General features: G+C 38.6%; 1 protein-coding gene across 1 annotated transcript in view; it reads right to left on the reverse strand.

The window, feature by feature from the left end:
• LOC135217453 (uncharacterized) overlaps positions 1–11,976 on the reverse strand; it is a 144,476-nt gene extending 132,500 nt beyond the window's left edge. Inside the window, exon 1 of the mRNA XM_064253328.1 lies at positions 11,959–11,976. The gene's annotated coding sequence lies outside the window, so the exon portion shown is untranslated. The remainder of the gene's footprint in view (positions 1–11,958) is intronic.
• Between the last annotated feature and the right edge of the window lie 2,993 nt (positions 11,977–14,969).

Consider the following 14,969-nt stretch of genomic DNA (forward strand, 5'->3'; position numbering starts at 1 on the left):
AAGGTTCTGTTACATACCCTTGTTGACATATTCATAAACAAAGATAAATGCATGGAAAATACAGATCCATGTTTGGTAATACTAATGATTATGTACCCAAAAATAATAAAAAGGTAAAAATCAAACATGTATACATGATTAATATGATAACAGGTAAACCTGATTAAGAATAATGGGTACTAAATAATGATTATAGCATGATCATGGATAATTGTTAAAGAGTACTTGACACTCCTTGTAATAGATAAATATAATTGTACAATGGTATAATAGTATAACTATGGAAATCTGCAGAAAAGCAATAAATAGGGCTGATATATTATTAGGTGCCCGAAAAATACCTTTAGGAATATATTAATGTATAATATTGGGCTATAATGCTTTATTAGGCGCCCTGGAGATACTTTAACTGTTCAAATGCAAAGGCGTGAGTCTTTCTTGTCCTACATTTTTGCCAGCATACGGGCCGCTTTTCACACACAACACAATTCCAGACAATTCCCTAGGCACGAACTGAAGTGGCCAGGTTCAGGCGGCCCTAAACACAAACGACTTGAGTTTAACGGGTAACGTCATCTAGACGGGCCAGTACGTTCCCTTGGAGATCCTTCTGTTTACGCCTCAGCCTACGCCAAGCAAAGATGTTGACGGCGATAACCAATATGGCCGTCACGCTGAACACGGCTAGCAGAATGTAGTAGCGAAGATTTCTCCACCTGCATAAGTCGATGACGCGTGGGTCATCTCAGCCAGTTGCGTCAAACGATGAGCTACTCGCGCGTTGTGGGAGAGGTAGTGACGGGATGATTGTGGAAGCCCACGTGTAGTTCGCGAAATACGCTTCTCACGTATTATCGTGTTGACCCCTCTGACGGTGTAGTTTTGTAGATGTCCCCAGTACAACCATCGGCTGCTACGAAGATAGGGGCATGGGCGGTGGTACTGTCCGGACACACGACGTCGAATCCGGCCTTATCATAACGGATCCAGGAACCATTATTCATCCTGTAATTGAATTTATTACCGTAAAAGGGATAAAGTTTCCCCAGACACCTTCGCTTGTATGAGAGAGAGAGCCGTTTAGCACTATGTCTAACTCACATGAATCCGTTGATATAGGATAGAATTCAAAAGAGTCAGCTGTACAAATTTTATTATTCATGGCTTCTGAACAGTGAGTGAGTTTATCTAAGTCTTTAATGATGTAAATGATTTCTTATCAGAAGAAATCAGTACATGCCCCGTTAAATTGGATATTACTGGATTTGAGTTATTCGTCATGAAAGTAGGAAACGGTTCTATTTTGTATGATTGCCAAGCATCGGAAGAATCAAAAGGAATTGTGATCATAATTCTATAATTTTCAAACGCTGATTGATATTAGGACTAAATTGAACTCTACTTTATGGGCATCTAATAAAGGAATATAACCTAGCTTCTCCCGTCCGTTTTCCAAAGTTAACGTCAGATCTTTAATAGGCATGAGGTGAGGAGATAAACACACCCTTTGTTGCTAACGTAATTGCTTCTACGTAATCTTTTGACTTTTCAATAAAATGTGATATTTTCACACGGATATGATCTATTTTCGAACTATAGTAAGCTAACGTAGCCAGCAAATGTTGAACTTCCATGACCTGATCGATATTATTTGAATGTTCATTAACGATACTTATTATTTGATTGATCGAAGATAACTGGCTGCGAAGTTCAGATAAAGCCAGTTCTGTTTTGTGTTGCAAAAACTCAATTCTTTTATTTTGATTATTTATCTTAAGGCGATTTGAGATTCCTAAGCCTAGATTCGCAACTGATCCTAAGATGTTTAGTCCAGCCAGAATAAGCGGGTTGCGGCGTTCAAGAGTATTGTGCCGCACAGACCACATCAGCAGGTCACGAGCGAGTTCTTCTGCCTCGGCGGTTTTATTTTGTATGTCATAAGACAACATTTCCGCGACGCTTAGTGTTTGAGCTAGCGAAATCATTGAGTTAGCATGAAAATTACGTTCGTGCATTTCCTTAAGGGAAATACCAAACCTCATCAGGTCATTCTTTAAGTTAAGGACGTCATCTTCAGGCAAGAAAATCGCATGCATATCTACTTCTATAACAATATGACTTGACACGATGAATACATCATCTATCCTCTCGATAATCGAGCCATGATTAAATTCTATTTCTTTCGTCCTAGCGCTCTTTCCATACAACAAAGATGTCTGAATACACAATATCACTCCTAACAATAACAGATTCATTTTTGAAACCTGCAATGAGTAACACATATGTAATAACTCGCGTAAAAAAATAGGTTTACATACAATATGATTAACCCTCTTACGCCGATTGGACGTATTAAACGTCGAGTCAAAATGTCTCCCGTATGCCGATTGGACGTATCATACGTCGGCTCAAAAAAGTTTTTTTAAAAATTCGCGGAAAAATACTTATAGGCCTACCAGCCGAAAACTTTTGTATCACGCGCCTTGGGGGATGCTGGGAGTTCACGGATCAAGGCGTTGTTTTGTTTACAATCACTACGCAGGCGCGCAAGCGCGAATTTCTTTCTTATCGCACTAAAAAGTATCAGTGACACATCTCGGAAATTATTTCGTCACTTTGACATAATTATTGCACCATTTTAAATTATCCTTTACATGAAGTATTATATATGAAAATGTGCGCAATTTCATGCACAATACAACTAAAAAATACTCATGATTGTAGCTTTTATCATTTTGAAATATTTTCATATAAATAACGATAAGTGCAAAAATTTCAACCTTCGGTCACTTTGACTCTACAGAAATGGTCGAGAAACGCAATTGTAAGCTAAAATTCTTATATTATAGTAATATTCAATCATTTGCCTTCATTTTGCAACAAATTGGACGTCTCTAGCACAATATTTCGATTTATGGTGAATTTATGAAAAAACTTTTTCCTTACGTTCGTGCGATAACTCTTCCGATAAATTTTTTTCGTGCGATTGTCCTAATGTTTGCACCCTTTTAAATTTGCCGTTACATAAAGTTTTATATATGTAAATGTGCGCAATTTCATGCACAATACAACAAAGACAACCCATGGTTGTAGCTTTTATCAGTTTTGAAATATTTTCATATAAATAACGTTAAGTGCAAAAATTTCAACTTTCGGTCAGCTTTGACTCTACCGAAATGGTCGAAAAAAAACGCAATTGTAAGCTAAAACTCTTATATTCTAGTAATATTCAATCATTTACCTTCATTTTGCAACGACTTGGAAGTCTCTAGCACAATATTTTGATTTATGGTGAATTTATGAAAAAAAAAATTACGTTCGCGCGGTAACTCTTCCGAAAAAATCAGAATTTTTTTGTGCGATTGTCGAAATGTTTGCACCATTTAAAATTAGCTGTTTCATAAAGTTTTATATATGAAAATGTGCGCAATTTCATGTAGAATACAACTAAAAATGATTGAAGGTTGTAGCTTTTCCTCTTTTTTCGAAATATTTGCATATAAATCACGATAAATAGAAAAAAACCACGTTCGGTCAAATTTGACTCTACCGAAATAGTTGAAAAACGCAATTGTAAGCTAAAACTCTTACGGCCTAGTAATATTCCGTCATGTTTCTTCATTTTGAAACAAATTTGAAGTCTCTAAAACAATATTGTGATTTATGGTGAATTTTTGAAAAATATATTTACCTTCACTCCGCGCGCCGATTCGCGGCCGCAAGTCTCCGAAATACGTACATGGCATTATCCTAATATTTGCTCCTTTTCATATTAGCCTTTTTATAGAGTTTCATATATCAAAATGTGCGCAAATTCATGAAGAATACAATAAAAAATAATTGAAGGTTGTAGCTTTTTTTCCATCTTCGAAATATGTGCATATGAAAAAATATATATATTAAAATTTCGACATTCGGTCAAATTTAACTCGTCCGAAATGGTCGAAATCTGCAATTCTAATCTAAAACTCTTACAGTATCGTAATATTCAATCATTTGTCTTAATTTTGAAACAAATTGGAAGTCTCTAGAACATTATTTAGAATTACGGTGTGAATTTTTGAAAAAATATTTTTTTGCGTCCGCGCGTTACGAATTCGTACATCATTTTGTGATAATATTTTTCCGGTGTTACTTTTATTGTTTTACAATGATTATATATCAAAATGATCGCAATTTAGTGTACAATACAACGCAAAAAAAAGTAACTGGTTAGCTTTGACCGTTTTCTGCACAGCGTGATTTGAATACAATTATGTATGAATTTTTTTTTTTCGCTACCATATATCGCATTATTTACATATGATAATGATATTATTTTTCATTTCTGATGGTTGCATTCTAAACTTCAGGCAATGACAAAAAAAAGGAGCCAAAATGAACTCTTAATCTTCAAAGTACGCGCGCTGTAATTTTTTGAAAAAATAATTTTTAATTTTTTTTCCACTTCCGCGCTCACTCCAAACCAGGCCCGGCATACGGGAGACGTTTTGATTTTTAGGGCTCCGGCTTAAGAGGGTTAATAGATATATATATATAAATTATTATACAAGTTTCATAAATACAACCATTTTTTCCCTCACTCCATCTACCTTTCTTTAGATTCTGATATGCCAATGGGACTATTCTCACTCAGTGGGTTTGGATACATTTTGAACCCTAACTCTATTGGCCGTTAAATTTTCTAAAATGTTAAACGGGCCTTCAAACTTAGGTGTCAGTTTATAATTTAAACCTTTACGTACGTAATAATTTTGGTATGTTAATACCTGAATCGCCCACGGCATATTTGTTCTAGTTAGGCCTTAGCTATTTTATCATGATTTTTTTTTCATTATGATTTGTGCTTCTTCTAAATTCTTACGAATTATATTATATCGACTTATGCTTGCATCCATAACATCCTTTAGAGGATTTGATAAATTACGAGTGATTAAGTGTGCTTAGTACCGCAGGTATGGCAATGTCCCAGTTGGGGTCTGCCCCCCCCTAGGGTGACCCTTAAAATGTTTAAAACCTTACGATTTGCCCTTTCCACTAGCCCATTAGACTCTGGGTGATAGATCATGGTATTGATTTTCTTTATACAAAGGAATTCGCACAAGGAGTTAAGGAAATGATTATTGAACTCCCCGCCCGAGTCTGAGATAATGATGTGTGGAATTCCATGTTTACAAATGTAGCACTCGTAAAACTTCCTAGCGCACTCGACCGCGGTTTTTGTTTTAAGCGCTATAAGTTCTGTATATCGAGTCAAAGCGTCTATAATTACTAGGAGGTGTGCTTATTTCCTCTGTCTGACTCGTAAAATCCTGTTAATAAATCTAAATGTACTCTTTCAAAGGGTTGATTTGGCACGGGGTAAGCCCCTAGGCTGACAGGTGTCTTCGTGTGCCCTTTGTATTCTTGACAAGTGCGACAATTTGCTATGTGCTTTTTTTTATATCTGTAAGCATCGTATGCCAATAAAATAAGGATTTGGCTTTCTGTGACATCAAGGTATAACCCGGGTGTCCGTGCAGTGGATTTTCATGCAACCACTTTAAGACAGTGGGTATGAGTGAGATAGGCACCACCACCTGGTTGTTATTCAACTGCGGTGTGTTGCGGGTTTTCCTCGTCACGGATCTACACAGGATATTGTCCTGTAGGATATAATTCTGCTGCTTATACTTTAGGTATTCCTTTTCCCTTCGGGACTTCCCGTTTAACGCAATGATGATTTTTTCTATTTGCGGATCTTTTCTTTGTTCCGTCTGTAATAGTTCAGCACTCCAGCCCAGATCTTCCTGTTTCAGATATAGTTTTAAACAACTGGCGTGGAGGTTGAGATATCTATTAATTCAGCTATGGCTCGGTACAAGATGAAGAGGGGTTGCGTGATAATGCGTCAGCAATGATATTTTGCTTTCCCAGGTAAATACCCGATCCTCGCGCCAAAGTCCTGAATGATCATGTGCCACCGAGTTCGCTTGGGGCTGTGACTAAGCCTTTAAAGAAGTCGGTTAGGGGCTTATGATCAGTGAGAACCTTGACCGGATAACCGTATATTATGAATTTAAAGTGCACGAGTGAATTAACAATAGCGAGCCCTTCCTTGTCTATTACTGCATATTTACTTTCGGAAGGTCTCAGTTTACGTGAATAAAAAGCTATAGGGAAAAACTGTTTATCATATTGTTGAAGCAATCACCTACTCCTAGGTCTGAGGCGTCTGTTGCTATGAAAAATTCCTTACCGAAGTCAGGAAATTTCAAGATAGGAGAACTACACAGTTCATCTTTCAATTTATCGAACGCCTGTTGATGAATTTCAGACCATACGAAATCTACGCCCTTTTTTATAAGATCGGTTAGGGGAGCGGCTATGATTGAGTAGTTGCGGATGAAGCGGCGATAGTAGCCGCTACATCCTAAAATTGCTGTATTCCCTTGACGTTAGTAGGTATCGGAAAGTTACGGATAGCCCGACACCTTATCGTGGACGACTTTAAGACCTTCACTAGAAACCGTGAAACCTAGATAGACTAGTTTCTGTTTTAAAAAAAATTCACAACTTACTTATCTTTACCCTTAAATTATGCTGCCTTAATCTTTGTAGCACTAACTCCAATTTACGTAAATGTTCTTCTAATGTGGTTGGAAAAGATTACTAAGTCATCCATGTAGGCATGTAGGATATCTCCCAACAAGTCTCCAAACACGAGTTTATCATACGAGTAAAAGTTATAGGAGCACAACGTAAACCAAAAGGCATACGCAAAAATTCATAATGTCCCCTGGCTGTGCTGAAGGCAGTGTATGGGATACTCTCTTGTTCCAACGGAATCTGATGAAATCCTTTTAGTAAGTCTAGGCTTGTGAAATATTTATTCTGGCCTAGTAAGGATAGGATATCATCGGTACATGGTACTGGGAAATCTGTCAGGGATTGTTTCTTCATTTAAACGACGAAAATCTACGCATATCCGCCAAGTTCGATCTTTTTCGGTACTACTATTAACGGAAAATTAGGGCTGTTTGATTTCCTAATGACTCCTTCTTTTAACATTTTACCTACTTCCTCTGTTATCTCATTCTGAAATTTCATAGGAAGTCGGTACGAAGGTACATAGATTACTTTCTGTTTGTCCTTGAGCCTTATTTGATGCTCGATGACATCCGTTTTTCCTAAGGTTCCACCCGTAGTGGAAAAAACATCATGATATTTGTTAGTTAAAGATTCAAAAATTTCTGCTGAATTTCTTCTTCTTGAATGTCCTTATTGATTTTGTTCCTTATAGATTGCAAAAGGGGTTCATCCGCAACTGATTGAGCGTGATTTATCTCAGCTACGGTAAGAAATGCGATGTTTTATAAACTTTGGCATCCAAGATATGTTGATTTTTGTGGATTACTAAAGTGGTATTCAAATGATTACAGACTTCGATGTTACATTGTTGTTGTGAGCCGACTGTATAAATGGCTTGTTGTGTGACGGATAATCCGTGTGTTTTCAGAGTTTCGGAAAGGATTAATGTTTCAGATCCTGGCAAGGTTCTCTTTACACGCACTAATATATTTGAAGTTACGTGTAGGGCTCGAGAGTTTGCGTGCAAGCTGATATTACGGGTGAGCGAGAGTTTCTGTTGGGTTGCCTGTATTATTTCTTGGTTCATGAGACAGGTGATTGGTTCCGTAATGTAAGTGACAACTCTGTCTGTCTCTTTATTATCTAAACTGATTTTAGGGTATTAGAAGACCTATAGAATTTCCCTTTGATATACACGCCGTGGTTTTGCAGGTGCTAAGATAATATTTTGAGTGCCCATAGACGGGTATCCGATAATTACTGCGGGATACATATTAATGTTTTGTACAACGACAAAGGTATCAGCAAACGTGCGCTTACCGACCTTGTACTGTACATGAGTTACGCCCACAACATTTTAATTCATTATTCCCAATGCCTGAGAGCCTTATTCCGGACTTTTCTATAGGGAAATCTGAAAAGAGTAAATGAGGAGTCCTTAAATCCATGATATTACGTGGACTACCAGAATCAAAGAACAAAGTGAATGACTTATGGTCCAAATTTACTGCATGTAAGGTTGGTCGCAACTCGTCTTGACTAATAATTGCATGAATTTGTTGCAAATCTACGGGAACCTGCACAGATTTTTTTGATTGTCGGCCGTGTGTTTCATAGGAAAATCAATTGTCTCACAATGATCTGATAACTGATTAAACTGATTATTTGATACAAAAGATGTTGATATTGATGACCCCAACATCGCCCTCTCCCCCCTTGGAGTGAACTACGTGGTATTTGTTTTGTTTATCACACCCTGAAAATTCGCTTGCCCTTGCGAGTTCTGGCTAGACGGCCCAGGAACAGAGGTACCTGAAGCACGAGTTTTGTTTGTTTCTGCTGTTGTGCAGAATTTCCGTTTGGTTGTTTCTTCTTATAGTACTGAGGCCCACCTTCTTTTTATTTGCACTGGCAACTGGTTACGTGTTTGTAGCATTCTGCTGTTGATTCCTCGAGTAGCAACGGTTATATGAATGAGTTGAACTATTGTGTATTGAACAAAAACGCGTCCGACAGTCTGAAATCATGTGACCTGGTCGTTTACAGTTATAACAAACCATCCCTGCAACTTGATTATTATTATGTACCACATTTACTTGTTGTGGCTTGTTCTCATTTTTGCAAAAACTTGAATGAGCGAAGGATCTAGGTCGGTACATTTAGACATGTGTTTTTTGATTTGTTTATACACATCTAATTCCGTACTGTCGGGCTGCAATTTTTTATCAAAACACCGTACTAACGCTTCAGGCAACATTGCAGTGATAGACGTAAGGTAGATCAAACGGATAAAATCTTTCACTTTGATTTTAGCACCCGCAACCCACACCCAGTTACTTAAACTATCCTGATATTCATTTAGCCGGTCGGCAATTAGCGCCGCCCGCTCGCACATTGAGCTGAGTCATGGAGGCTTGGTTAAGGATATTTCTCAATGCCAATACTACATCTAAAGCCTCTTCACCCCCATACACGGCACGTAATCTAATTTTGAACTCGTCCATGTAAGCGCCTCTTGGAAAGAAACCCCCCTTAGATACGCACTTGCGTCACCTTTTGCAAAGTCAATGAAGCTCTTGGCCTCCTGTAATTGTACTGCTGGGTCTGTGATGCTTTTTGCTTTTAAATGAGCGTCTACAGATGAGATCCATGCCTCAACATTTTGAGGCAGGAACCCATTGACCCGACCTTGAAAAGGGACAATCGCTGACTTCGCGCTACGAGAGTCACCACATTGGGGTTGCCAGCCGGAGTAGTTGCCATTTCGACTTTCACTTTTGTCTTATCACTTCTATTCCTTGCAATCCTATCAAAATATCTATAAGAGTACACTCGACCACTACGTAAACGCATAAGCAATGTACTGTATAAGTGTTATAATATAGGAAAATCCCCCAAAAGATACAAAAATACAGATAATATGATAAAATATTATACGGAGAATTCCTGCAAGAAACGGTTAATGACAACGAGAAGAGAAAAAAAAATTAATCTGCGGGCGAGAACTCGTAGTTGAAGATTGATTCTGTAATGAAGGAAGATTAATATGGCGAACAACTCACCCCAGAATACTGGATGATCGACTCTTGATGAACAACACTTCACTGAGGAAAAGACCTGAATAGATAAAATGGTACTTAGCTCCAGATTATATTGCGAAGGATTGTTGACATGGGATGACGTCTCAGTTCCTGTCTAAGTCTCGCGTCGGAAGTCGTGATGACGTCACGGTCTTCTCTCGGTGCACGATGCGTGGGGAAGTCCAAGATTGATGACGTCACAGCTCCGTCCTTGCACTACTGCGGGTCTAGCTGTTACACTCTGCGTCCTTGCTCGTGATCGGTGATGTTCCCTGTGTTTGTTTTCTTCTTTCCGTTGATGTTCGATGCTGCTCTCGTCCGGTGTAGATTCTCGAAGATAATGACAACAGTGCTCAAACGTCGGTGTTAAATGCTTGTATTCCTCTCGATGAAGGACATAGTTGCGTCTTCATAAATTGTTGCGTTGATTGAAGATCCCGTTTCCTTGTTTAGTTTGATGTTGAAGGGTGGAAGTTAGTTCTTGTAGACCTTCGGTCGGCTGATATGGGTCTTGTTAATTATATTCTTCATTATACGCTGCCACCACATCTAAGTCTTATCGCTTGGCGATAGACTTTTTGTGTTCTCCTTAAGACTGTCATTCGTAGTATTTTTTGTTCCTCTCATCTCCCTTGGATATCTTAGTAGAGAGGTTCTTTCTTGACTAAAGGAGATGATTCAAACAGGCAAGTTGAACAAGATAACAACTTTATTCTGTAACTCCATACTAGAGATGCAGCTCGGTCGGAAGACCGATATGTTTGATGTTGGCGCGGAACTGCCATTCTAAAGCATCGCGTCGATAGCGGAACATTAGCTATCTCAGCAATTCATATAAAAAACATACGTAGTCCGCCGGCTCGGAAGTTTGACAAGTTTCCGGCGTAGGTTAACAGGTCAACCGCTTCCCAGGGAAGTTGTTGTGCAAAGTTATCATAAACATAAAATGTTGACAAAGCTTTGAGCTAGATCAGGCTACTGCAGACGCGCATAGCATAAATCTAGGTCTGCCTTTGGTCACGTAGAACCACTCCTAATGACCATGAACCTCAGGTCATGGGTTTATATTTACAGATCTTGTAAATCTAATATATGTAATTATTACATATATATATATATATATATATATATATATATATATATATATATATATATATATATATATATATATATATATATATATATATATATATATATATATATATATATATATATATATATATATATATATATATATATATCTATATATATATATATATGTGTGTATATATATATATATATATATATATATATATATATATATATATATATATATATATATATATATATATATTGTCAGGTACTGGCAGTTATGTTTTGGGGAACAATCGTATTTTAATTTTATTTCCTTTTCTGGTTTTTCCAGTAATTATTTTAGGGGAAGGGTTATTTTCGCCTTTGTCAATAAAAAGTCAAATGATTAGATTACCAATTGCATAAGATTTCGATCTGAATCTCCACCATTTATACATGCTAAGCATGTGCTTTCATTATGAGCTACACATACACATACTAAGGCTACACATATACATATAAGTATACATATACATACATTATATATATTCTTATGTTAATACCTTTGCAAAGTGTAACTTCCCCTCAGTATTTGTATGTAATGCCTTTGTAAAATGTAAGTGTTTTATGTTCAGATTCCGTTTTAGGATTAGTTTAGAATTGATGTGTTCAAGTAAAATGTTCTTAATTTGCAAATGCATAATTTAAAGTTAAAGAAATAACATATATGAAAAGAGAAGTCTTTATTCGCAATAGTGGATGTATCAGTCAATACGTTTGTTATGAATTATTCGCCTTTTACTTACTTAGGTTTTAACCCGGCGGTCTAGGCAATAACCAGGTCTGAAGGACTAGACTCTACAACCCGGTGGAGGGATTGAGGAAGCAAGGTTTACAATTTTACACACTTTTATAAAAAAAAAAAACTAAATTACACTCGAAACATTTCCCCACATATTATTTACAAGTTAATTACATGCGAGAAGGCCACAGGAAATACTTAACACGACAATTTGATGGATTGCAATTCTATGTCCGTGAAGCAGACCAGCAAATAAAAAAAATCAAGAAATCTGATACAAAACACACATAATCGGATTTCTCACTTTACGTTTGTTAATATAAACACTAATTAGGCTTCATTATTCATAGGATGCATGGGATACCCGATGATAAACTTACACTATAGCATGACAAATTAAGAAACAAAGCAACGACTCTGGCTGTGTGGAGAGGAGAAGACGATCCGTCTTACCTTTTGCTCTGGTTGATACCTGGGAAGCGAATGCCTGCTGTGGGTGGCGTTGCCCTTGAGCACAACTTTGTGATGTCATAGCGTAACAATTCCAGAACAATCGACGCTTTACTCTGTTGCATCTCATTTTTATTCGTTAAGTACAAGATTTGGCAATTTGTATTAAGGTAGATGGCAAACTCTAGTTTTACATTATGCGCTACAACTCAAGTTGTCTCGAGGGATTCTCCCTTAGGCGAAGCTTTTCGCTAAGCGCGCTTCCTTTGTTTTTATCTTATATACATGGTTTATTTTGCTTCGTAGTTTTATAAGAGATATTAATCTCATGATAGGTTTATTCACTTTCCTCCTCCACACAGTTTCATAAGGATTCGCTACATTTCTTATATATCCATGACAGAAGTCACGAAGTCGCCTGCACTCATCATTGATTCTTCTTCTTACTCAAGTTTGTTGCTAAAAGGGGGATCCGTCCCTTTCCACGACATCCACCGCACCAAGGCAATGAGCGTTCATCATTAGTCAAGTCAGAACAAACACATTAGACACATTTCAAAAATACACTTACACATAGGTGATCACCTTTTAATGACAGCTCAAACTCAGTCTTACATTACAATATAAACAATAACCTTAAATATACACCTTGTTCGGTGCAGCACCTGATCTAGTTACCCTTAAATACGTACAACTATGCCATTTTCTATCGTCCTTCAAACTCCTTCTGACGCTAACTCACCTTTCATGGTCCCTCCTGTACATGACTTATCATTTTCTATGTCTTACACATACTCGTTTTTTACCCACTCTTTCATCAGTTTTCTTTGTACCACTGCCGCTCTCCATTTAGGGCACACAAACTGCACTTCATCTTGGTCAACTTGTCCATCCTGAGGACGACTGCCCGAAGATACAATACTCGTATCTCTTATGCCACTGTTTTTCGCATCATCTGCACCCTGTCCACCCTGAGCCTCTACCACGTACTTGTTTTCCCCGCACGTAACTGGCTCTTCTCCTTCAATGCCATCAGTGGTACTGCTTGCGTCCCTGATACCGTCCGCCCCATCCTCGCTGTCCTCGACTGCTCCCACCTCGTCCCAGGTTGCATCCTCATCCTTGTTTTCTTCCTGATTGTCGTCTTCGGCGGACGTAATTTCCAGGGGAACAAGGTGGCTGATGGCTTGCAGGGTTTCTGTGCCATTGTAGAGCACCTTGGCAGATCGGACAATCCCATTATCATCAGGATAGACCTCCATAATCTTACCAAGGGGCCACAAAGCCCTCTTACACTGTTCGATTTTAACGAGCACATCTCCCGGGTGAAGATCAGTCCCCTTTTTCCCGGGCCAAGAGTCGTACCTGAGCTTGTAGGCGGAAAGGATTCTCTCTCTTCCGGGTTCGCAAAAACGCTTTCAGTGTCCGTCAACAGGAGACAGCGGTCTCTGAGCTTGCAGGTGGTCAACGTCTGGTTCAGGTCTTCTGGAGGGAGTAAAGGAGCCATAAAATTGATAAGGCGACCTCGAAGCAAGTGGGAAGGCGTGAGGACTAGATCCTCTCGCCCATTCCTAGTGTGCATGAGTGGTGGATTATGGATCATGGCTTTGGCCTCCTTCACTTACCTCCAGACGTGCTCCTCCGGGAAGGACTTCTTCTGGAAGGCTACCTTGAGCATGCGTTTCGCTACTCCTACCAGCTTCTCGAAGATGCCTCCCTTCCATGATGCTCAGGGCATCTGGAAATGGCACTGAATGCCAGTCCTCCTCAGGAATGCCTGGATGTCGTCCTCTTCTTACAGTCCTTCTAGGAAGTGGCTGGCCAATCTGAATGTCTGGTTGTTGTCTGAGATGACGAGTGAAGGGGCGCCATGGGTAACGCTGAATCATCCCAAAGCCAAGATGAAGGTTACAGCTTCCAGATTGCTGCAAAACTCCAGGTATACTGCCCTGGTGGTCATACAGGTGATGAGAAGGATGTGGCCTGCTCCCTCTGTGGTGTGGATAGGACCTGTGTGGTCCACTCCGACATATCCGAATGGGTGACTCAGGTTCACTCTTTCTTTGGGTAGTGGAGGCAGTGGTGGCTGCGTCAGTAGGGGCTTGAAGGTGATTACGCAAGCTCTACACTGTCCCACAATTTGTTTCGCTCTGACTCTCAGTCCGGGCAACCAACAGTCCTGACGGAAAAGACCCATGAGCTCATTGACACCGCAATGCATATTATAGCGGTGCAAATAAGTTAAGTATTTCCAAACTAAGGTGCCATTGGCAGGCAATAGAACAAGTTACTTTTGACAACAGTTCTCATCAAGAATTCTAGTTTGTGTGTACACAATTCCATCTATAAGACATAGATTAATTCATCACATCTCTAGCAACTCTAACTTTAGTTTCTAAATAAGCACAGGTACTGGCCAAATATTTCCTCTGATCCAATCTTACTAACATTAACCCTTAAACGCCGAATGGATGTATTAAACGTCGAGTCAATATCTCCCCCGATTTCCGAATGGACGTACCATACGTCGGCTCAAAAAAGTTTTTTTTTTAAATTCGCGGAAAAATACTTATAGGCCTACCAGCTGAAAACTTTTGAATCACGCGCCTTGGGGGATGCTGGGAGTTCACGGATCAAGGCGTTGTTTTGTTTACAATCGTTACGCAGGCACGCAAGCGCGAATTTCTTTCTTATCGCACTAAAAAGTATCAGTGACACATCTCAAAAATTATTTCGTCACTTTGACATAATTTTTGCACCATTTTAAATTATCCGTTACATGAAGTATTATATATGAAAATGTGCGCAATTTCATTTAGAATACAACAAAAAAATACTCATGATTGTAACTTTTATCAGTTTTGAAATATTACCATATAAATAACGATAAGTGCCAAAATTTCAACCTTTGGTCAACTTTGACTCTACCGAAATGGTCGAAAAACGCAATTGTAAGCTAAAAAGCTTATATTGTAGTAATATTCAACTATTTACCTTAATTTTGCAACAAATTG

Source organism: Macrobrachium nipponense, chromosome 19, assembly GCF_015104395.2.
Source record: "Macrobrachium nipponense isolate FS-2020 chromosome 19, ASM1510439v2, whole genome shotgun sequence".
In the NCBI taxonomy this organism is placed as follows: Eukaryota; Metazoa; Arthropoda; class Malacostraca; order Decapoda; family Palaemonidae; genus Macrobrachium; species Macrobrachium nipponense.